Source organism: Xenopus laevis, chromosome 6S (assembly GCF_017654675.1).
Source record: "Xenopus laevis strain J_2021 chromosome 6S, Xenopus_laevis_v10.1, whole genome shotgun sequence".
NCBI lineage: Eukaryota > Metazoa > Chordata > Amphibia > Anura > Pipidae > Xenopus > Xenopus laevis.
Genome location: NC_054382.1, coordinates 18352773 through 18362670, shown reverse-complemented (window position 1 = coordinate 18362670; position 9898 = coordinate 18352773).

The following is a 9898-nucleotide window of genomic DNA, read 5'->3' as shown; positions in this document are numbered from 1 at the left end:
TTCTAATGAATAGCTGCAGTTACAAATGTGTTACCTTGTAACGATTTTTAGTTGGTATCGTTCGATTCGAAGTCGTAGTCGAAAGTCGAAGTAGCCAATTCGATGGCTGAAGTAGCCAAAAAAAACATTTGAAGTTTTTTTTTATTGTATTCCTTCACTCGAACTAAGTAAATGGGCCCATTAGTGTCAGAGTTGGTTCTAATACACCATCTAGGGAGGGAATGCATCTAGGGAGCAAATGTTGTACATGCTGGTTATAGTGCATTTCTCACTGAAAATATGAGTAAAATGAGTCGTTCCAGACATTGTTCAGAAGAACAGCATACTTTGATTAAAAGTTGATTGAAGAGGGGAAAAACATATAAAGAAGTGCAGATAATGATAGGCTGCTCAGCTAAAATGATCTCAAATGCTTTAAAATGGCAACCAAAACCAGGAAGTAAAACTTTCAAATGGATTGAAGAATAGCCAAAATGCTAAACCTCCAGGAAGACCAAAGGTCTAAAGTTACCTGTGATACTGTAACAATTAGAAGACGCCTATGTGAAGCCAAGATTTCGGCAAGAAGCCCCATTGTTGAAAAAAGACATGCTGAAGAGGTTACAATTTGCCAAAGAACACATTGACTGGCCTACAGAAAAACGATGCAACATTTTGAAGACAAGATTGTTCTTTTTGGCTCTAGGGGCCGTAGTCCGATGACCCCAAACACTTAATTCAAGTCACGGTACACTGTGAAGCACAGCACAGTGTTCAATTTTTAAAACACACAGCTATTATTCGGAATACAACTGTATATTATATGTACACAAAGTCCTTGTGTTATATACCCTGTATTACATTTTTGAAAGCTACCCTTTTAGATCTTATGCAGTTGGGCATAGTTTTAACTCTCTTCTAACGTAGCTTCAATTCTGATTTTCAGGAATAAGACGGGGTCTTTGTTTCTTGTGAACAAACAACTAATTTAACAAGTTTGCCCTGATCTAGATTTGTAGGTGAAACCTCAAACCCTGCCTCTTGTTCTTTGATTGTCACCAGCATAAATCAGCAGAGAACCTTTTCCATTTTTACAACTGAAGACTGAAGCTCTGTGTTGAATGGACGCCTGACCATATGTCGCACTACAAAAGGAGCCTTGAGGAGTAGTTTTACTTCTGTCTTCTAATGTGACTTTGTTGCGCTTAGATCAAAAGAAGCGGCTGTGTCCTTTTACCACTGATTGCTTCTGTGGGTGCACACTGATGTTCTGTTTCTTCGCTCCAATTGTAACTTGTTGTGTATTTTACATTTTCTAAACAACTGAAGCTATTTAAAGCTTTGCCAGACTGAAAACGGACCACCAGGATATAGTTTCGGTAAATATATATTCTGCTGCATTGGACCCTCGCCAAGTACCAGATCCAAGCTGTTAAAGCCATTTGGCAAATGGATACCTAAAGAGAGGGCATGAACAGGGGATTCATCCTATCCTGAAAACACAAAATGGATATAACATATACATAAAGATATTGGGTGGGAGAGACGAAAGCTACAGAAACCCGAACCAAATAAAAGGCTACACAGTACAAAATGCAAATCCATGCAGTGATCCCTAAAATTCATATCGCTTGGATCTTATTATTTTGTCGAAGACTTATGCATGGTGATACAATGGCTTCCTTATCAGAACCACATGCTATCTCTGGCTCAAGGCTTGGATAATACAGCTTTTTTGGAATCTTGAACGTATAGCTTTGATTGATGCCGTAACCAATGTTAAAGAAATACTGCCTCCTGAATATTATCTAATTAAAGCCATATTTGTTAACAATAACATCTCTCTGAAACCGATAACGATAAGTACCTTTGGCTTTTCGATAAAGGGAGATTTTAGAGGAACTCTATAAATGCGTTTGGATAAAGCGAAGGCAATAAACTTCTTTATAAATCAGATTAAAGCTTAGTGAGTGGCACTGTTACAGAAGGCAAGGTAGATCTAGTGAACTAAGCCTTACAAGGCCTGGATTCATCCTGAGCATAAATGTTATTCACTTTAATAATTCAGGTCACACAGCTAAACTAAAATCCCAAGAATGGTGCCATTAACAAAGATTACTATCATGTATGTATTTATCTCTTGTGTTTTATTCATACAGAGTGAGAAATGTCATGGCTCTTAATGGTTGCATATGAGGTGGGCAACATGTTTTAGATTCTTATTTTACAGATTAGCTGCTTAATTGCACAGAGGCATCTACCCATAACCAACTAAATTAGATCACCTCCTAAACCCTACTATGCTTGCAGCCTGCATGTTCTACTAGTGCTCAAGTCAAAGTATGATCTAGTATTTAATAATTACTCACTGTTCACTGTTTTGCATGCCCAAAACGCCCCATTTTTTTGTGAAATCTCTCGAACCCCCCAAATTGTTGGATTTTTGCCCAAATCTCAGCGCAGACCATGATATCTTCAAATTTGAAATGGGACCTTTGCCATTGACTTCAGGACCCGACATCTTGGAGATGGAGTATTTTTGGATTCAGACTTTTAGCAGCCTCGGGGTATAATAAATCACAGAAAATTCTAGTTTTTTTCCCACTAAAAATTCGGATTTTTCAAGTTTTTGACATTTCGACAATAAATAACCCCTTAGTGTTTTTTAAATGTGCCTATTGATGCATTGAATTAAGGTTCTTGCATCCAAACACACCCTCGCTTTCCCAGTGCTTCCATCCTTCTTCTGATGAATGGTGTAACTGCTGGGGGGAGCCCTGGAGCAATTACGCATGAACTATCGGGAAGAATGGTAAAAACCATGGCAATAAAGTCCTTTTTTCATAGCATAATGGGTCAAGGTCTGTATTGATTGTTGGTGTCTTTATAGCCAAATTCAGCTTATTGTAATGCTACAACCCACCATATTCGGTTTATGACATCCTATAAAGTAATTGACATTCCCTTCCATTTTCTAGCTATTTGGCATCATTATTCTAGCTATTGGACATCTAGCAGCTAACACATTTAAATACAAATTACATTAGCAGTCATCTGGTTTGGTTTATGGGTCAGGAGATTGGTCTAATGCCAAAGTTTTGTTAAACACACCTCATTTCTGCTATTACTGGCCATTTTCACCACCTACTAAGTCCACCTACCCTATATGGCACTGAGGTGAAGTATGGAAACGTTTATGGGGCTATGGTACCAATTTAATCAGTATAGATCTTAGAGTATTAAGGATGTCTTTCAAATCTTCAAAGTCTACTACAGCTTAAAATATTGTAAATACCAGTTTTGTTTATGGTAGTGTATAGTACGCCCATATTGTTTCTTTGCCCATATACAGTATGAATTTAGTATTTTGACAATATACCTAAAGGCATTTTTTTAAAATTTGTAACAGAAATGCTTCAGAAAGCCTTGATAATGTTCCTACTGCCCTACCTCGATGCCTTCTTAGCACACATTTGGCTCTTTCTGTGCTTGTGCAGTAAATTGGGGGAAATCTGTTTTATTTCCATTAGGCTAAGGGGCTTTTAAATTTGAGTTGGCTTGCTTAGAAGGGAAATCGCTTCTAAATATCTCACCATAAAAATCACACCCAGCTTATTGAACTGAATTTGCAGCCCATTATACCATTGCAGCTCTGAGAAAGCAACAGCATTGTCATGTATTGGAAATTGTTTACGTAGAGGTCCAATAAAAACAGCTCGGAGAAGTACTTTATAAGTGCAGCAACATCTGCTCGGGACTGTCCTTATGGGCTATTTAAAATCCCAGAGACGTTCCCGTCACAAAATACTCTTCTTTGGAGAGGACACAGTTTTCTCAAATCTTAGCAGTGTATTGATTACCAACTGGCCGTTAGTGGAAATAAATAAGGTGGAAAAAATGCCTTCCGTAAGAAGTAAGTATATTGTATGAATTCTGACCATTATTTTCCACACTGGAATGAATCATTTCTGCTCATCTCCATACCTTGTGTCCTTTAGTCCTTCACCTTTTAGATTGTAAGCTCCCATGAACAGAGCCCCCTTGACCTTTTGTATCAGTTTTCAGCTGTATTTTTAGACCCACGCCCAACCCGTAACCACGTCTTTACACTCTGTATGCTATTTCTGGGTACACCTCTGGTCCCAAGACAAGGGAATCTTTGGGAGCAGTGGAGGAGTGCACTTCCCCACTCTGCCTCCCATCCATAAGCAGCAATGGTTGACCAAATTTCAACCCAAAACCGCCCAACTTGTGGGTCACCATGGGTTTTGGGTCAACCTGCACAATTGAGGTGGACACTATTGGATTGATCAAATTGTGTGGCCTTCAGGTGAAGGGATTGGGATTTTTAAATCTGCCCAGTTGACAGCTGCCTGATTTTCTTCAGATATTGGTCAGGTAGGCCGTAGAGGTCCCATAGACTGGCCAATAAGCTGCCTCCACAGTCGGCAGCTTTTATCACCATAACGTTGTAGTCTACTGGATTAACCTTCTATAACAATATGTATCTGATTTCTCTGATCAATAATTAAGATTCTTATTTTTAGTTCATTAGACTGATTTCTTGAAGGATTCCATTACAGGCAGGTACATCCATAAGAAGAAGCTGTTGCCATGAAATCAGGTAATTCCCTCCGTACTCATTCCCCAAGAGTCTGCATTCATTTATCCATCCTAATATAAAAATATATTGTCAGTAAATAAAAATCAGATTGTGTTGAGTGTTCTGGGGAAAGATAAGTGCATAAAAGTCATAATTTGTCTTGTCCATCTTGCTTTTATTACAAATACAAGCGATTTACAGAAAAAATCTTCTCAAAAGGAGAGACATACTGTAGATAAATGATGTGAAAGGTTGTTGATTTTTCCTCCCTAATGTAAGGGTGTTACCCCGCAAGCCGTGTCCCTGCAATTCATCACAACTCTGCAGCCAAGACACCATTTTAATGTACAACATATTTCAAATTCACGGTCATCATTTCAAATATCAGTTCTTTCCTTGAAACTTCTGCACCTGTATGATATGGTTTTTAAAAAATAAAAATGTGAATCTTTAAAAAGATATATATATATACAGTAAGTCTTAGGGCAGAGACACAAGGGAAGATTCGGGGAGATTTAGTGACCCGGTGACACATCGCCTCTTCTTCGGGCGACTAATAAAGCCTTCCCACCGACTAGAATCTACATCGCCAGTGGGATGCCACTCGGAGCACTTTGTTTTCCAAACTTTTCTTGTGAGGCGACTTCGGAAAACTAAGCACTCCGAGTGCCATCCCGCCGGTGATTTATATTCTAGCCGGCGGGAATGCTTTTCGAGGAGATTAGTCGCCCGAAGAAGAGGCGATTTGTCACCGGGATACTAAATCTCCCGGAATCTTAGCGTGTGCCCTTACCCTTAGACACCACATTGGGCAGAGTCTTAAAGCCATACACATTTTAAAGCCATGGTAGAACTCCCATTGCCCCTGAAAAGAGACCTTGCTGGAGAAGCAGTGTTCCCTTTGTTGTGCACCTGATTCCCCACGCCACATAGTGACCCTCCAACCCAGCAGTCTGCACAAATAATCTGCTCTGCTTCTTAGTATCTTATTGTAGAAAGGACAGACAGAGAGGAACATAAAACACTAACCAAATTATGAATGTGAATCTGCGTGGGAGGTGGGTTCTCATCTTTTTATGGTAACTGGAAATAAGGGGCCATTGTGAATAGATAAGAGCTGAATCGTTTCTTTTTTACTTACAGTACTTTGTGTAAACACAGATTTCCCTTCTGGGACTGTCACTGAATTATCTGCTTAAATATATCCCTGAAATGTCGTGTAAAATGTGAAGTGCTGTGAACCCTGGGAAAGTTATTAGTCGGCTTTGTTTACTGCTGTATTTTATTGCAGCGATTGTTCCCAATTATTGTATGAGATTTATGTTTTTAGGCAGATCTTTATTGAAGTACTAGACATGGCAGGTTTCATTTAGTACCCACTGGACTGGGGGCAAAATGAGCATCAACAGGGCGGGATTTACACAGTGGGTGTCCCTAGGTCCACTGCCAGTTGCGTATTTACACTATATGAGGTCCCTAGGCTACACTTTCCACAGGGCCCCACCCGGCCCTACCCACGTATACCCCCACATACCCACGACAGAATGACCAACTCTCTCTTTCTTCTCTAAGCCTGTGTCTCTCTCTCTCCCCCGCTTTAGCTGTCTCTCTCTTTTGTGTGTCAGTGAAGTCTCTCTCTCCCCCTCTCCAGTCCGGCTGCCATGGGAAAGCCTGGGCGCTGGCTGCTAGAGAGTCCTGGAGGAGCCGTGGGGAGAGCGCAGACCAGGTCTGTAACAGTGCAAATTCTCATCTCGCGAGACTTGTGACGTCACGGCCACAAAGCGCCATTTAAACGTCTAGCAGGTCCCAGTCTACCAGGAATATTACCGGCATCTACTGGTAGACTGCGTCCACAATCGATGTCCTGGGCTCCCCTGAGCTACAGCCAGACGGTGCAGGCAGTGCAGGCAATTTTTTTTAAATTTAACCCCATGGGCCCCTGACCACTATGGGCCCCTAGGCTATAGCCTAGGATAGCCTAGGCATTAATCTGCCCACTGCCGTTCGTCACCACTGTTCCCTCCCCTTTATTCGTGCAAATTTTCATCATCTGGACTGGAGCAATGAGGATTGGCGCACAGGAAATTAAAAAAATGATTATATCCCCAGTGTTTTTGAACCAATGTGGGTGTGGTTGGGCAGAAATCCTAAAATCCTGCCTCCCTAGGCCCGGGCCTAGGTGGCCTTTCCACAAATCCGCGCCTGAGCATTAATAGATGCAGACCCTTGCACTTCAAATTGGAGCTGTGTTCATGGGAGGGGTGGGCAGTGAGAAGCAAGTAGGCAAGCCTTACCTTTCCTCTAACTTGTGTTTCATTCATGCAAAATAGGGAGCACCAATGGATTCAGGGTGCAATGAAATCCTGTAGTTAACCCCAGACTTGTGGGAGGCGATGAAAACAGGACTGCACCCACCAGCACTGTGGTACTCATTAAACAAGCACTCTAATCTGGGACAGATATGTCCTGTATTCAAAAGCTTGTTGAATGACCACTAAGAGGCACAATTTTGCACCCTGGAGTACTCTTGCACTTGTGTCTGAGGGTTTATAAATGATTCCTTATCATTTTAGATTGAAAGCTTTTTTGGCACGGTCCTCTATACCTTAATAACAGATTGACCCAAACATTCATACAGTATATAAGTAGAATCCCAAAAGGCCATATATTTATGGTTTTAATATATCCCTGTAAATAAAACCCATTAGAGGAGTGTTGGACTGAATACCCTAGACCAGGGGTCTCCAATCTTTCTTACCCGTGAGCCAAATTCAAATGTATAAAGAGTTGGGGAGCAACACAAACATGATGAAGGTCCCCAGGAATGCCAACTAAGAGCTGTAATTGGGTATTGGGTAGCCCCTATGTGGACTGGCAGCCTACAGGAGTCTCTGTTTGGCAGTACACCTGGTTTTTATAGAACCAAAACTTGCCCCCAAGCCTGGAATTCAAAAATAAGCACCTGCTTTGAGGCCGCTGGGTGCAACAGCCTAGGGGTTGGAGAGCAACATGTTACTCACAAACATCTGGTTGGGGATCTCTGCCTTAGACCATAGTTTTTACCCATCCTCTTTATTCTCCTAGTTTCTTTTTGAAGTATAATGTATCCTTTTGTAGACTGTATTTTGCCTCTTGTTTCCCTACAGAAATAGAGAACCATCATGAAATAGGCCAAATGGTTAGGAGCAGACACCTGGGCCTGCCGGGAGTTTTCCTGGTATCCCGGTAGGCCAGTCCAACATTGGATGGGGGCAAGGGTAACCCTATAGGATTTCATAGCAGAGCCCACTCAGCATTTACAGAACAATAAAATAAAAAAGTAAGACCATTTAATATAAAATATAAGAAATTTTTTGTGCACCTTCTGCTGTAGTCTTGGACATCTAAACAGGTCTCAGCAAATGAGAAGTTGATATTTGGTATAAGACAAAGAGGAAAATGGGACCATATGAGTTGAACTCTGCCATAAGCGTTCAGCTTTACATTGCCTGCACAGTAAAGAATAATGATACTGACAACTTAGCAAAGTATTTCTCTCCCCATTTGCTGTCTGAAATCTCAAACTGCAGTCGTGAGAGCTGCGATTAATATTGGTACTACTGGCAAACAGCAATATGCGGCTGCCAACAAGAACTGCAATTATTTTCACGGGGAATTAATTTAGATGTTGGCTGTAACACTACAGTCACTGTTTTATGGCAGCTATCCTTTAAATATATATTTATTTTTATGGGGTTTTTTTTATATTTCTTCTTGGCATACTTTATTGTTATATCATATTTTTTTCACCTAAACAATACAGCATGTTCCAATTCCATTTGAAACAAACAGTAAGGCTAAAACAGCACACAGTGTCTGGCATGATCAAAAAGAAAGTCAGAGAACATTTATAGGTCACTGCAAGAGAAAATATATTTGTTCAAGCCTGTTGCGGTCCACATGTTTAAGTACTCGGCACCGTAAATGTAACTGTTTCTGTGCCAAATGGCAGTTTTCATAAGTAAAATCCCAAAATGAAAACATGGCAGATAATCACAACACAAAGACAGGTACATTGCCTGCCGATAATGGTGAAGAAAAATAACTTATTGGAGGCCTGGTCCCTATAGATATACGTTTCATTCCGAAGGAAGATTTTATTTAGGTAAAGAGCATAGTGAAGGTAAGAAAACCAATATAGCACTAGTTTGACAAGTTTGTTGCCTTTGCAGTGTTCTTCCCTGGTAAAGCTGCCAGTCAGCAGCATCAAGGGCAAATAAGGTCTTGAGCTGTATTAAATGGGGCACTGATTAACAGGAGGAGGGAGTTAATATTCCACTGTACTGAACATTGGTAAGGCCCCATCTAGAATATGCCGTACAGTTTTGATCTCCAGCTCTCAAATGGGACATTAATGAATTAGAGAGGGTCCAGAGAGCTGGCAACTTTCCTCTTCCTAGAAGTGACGGACGTAGGCAGAAGTGATGTCACAAGAATGCGCAGACCTTTCCTGAAGTCAAAGATTCTTGCACACATTGCTCCCACTGACATCACCGAAATGTTCTGTGCATGTGCCCAACGGATTTTCTCCTCAAATCTTCAGAAATTGTGGAAAATCTTCAGAAATCAGGGGAATGCTTAAGAGCGACGGGAGACCGGGGAATGGAGCCCAAAATCTGGTAACTCCAGGGAAAATAGGGGTTGACAACTCAAAACTAAGTTGATAAAAGGTATGGCAAATCTCAGCTATGAGGAAAGACTGGCCAAATTGGGGATGTTCACGCTGGAGAAGAGGCGCTTAAGGGGTGATATGATAACTATGTATAAATATATAAGGGGATCATGTAATAATCTCTCTAATGATTTATTTACCAGTAGGTCTTTCCAGCTGACACAAGCTGTTTGCACATGTACCATCAGTTCATCAGTATCATCCATCATGAATCTCTGCTGGTGTGGCCCAGGATAAACTACAAAATATGGGAGCGCCTCAGAAGCAGGTCCGGACTGAGAATTAAAATAGACCCTGGCATTTCAGGTACACAGAGGCCCAATCAGCCCACATAGAGGCCCAAACAGCCCCCACCAGCCCACTAAATACTGACTTTCTATGGGACCTTATAGCAGCCCCTCTGGCATTTGCCAGAACCCACAGATTGCCAGTCCGGGCCTGCTCAGAAGCAACCCATTCCATTCTGTTCAAGATTACAATCCAATACATTATTTTTGCCCTGGGCTAGTGGCTTTTAGAGTTTTTGGGTTCAAGACAATCTTTGTTTCCATGCTCTGGGCCCACTGTAGCTTGTGGTGTACTCTACTCATCCTCGGCTACCAAAA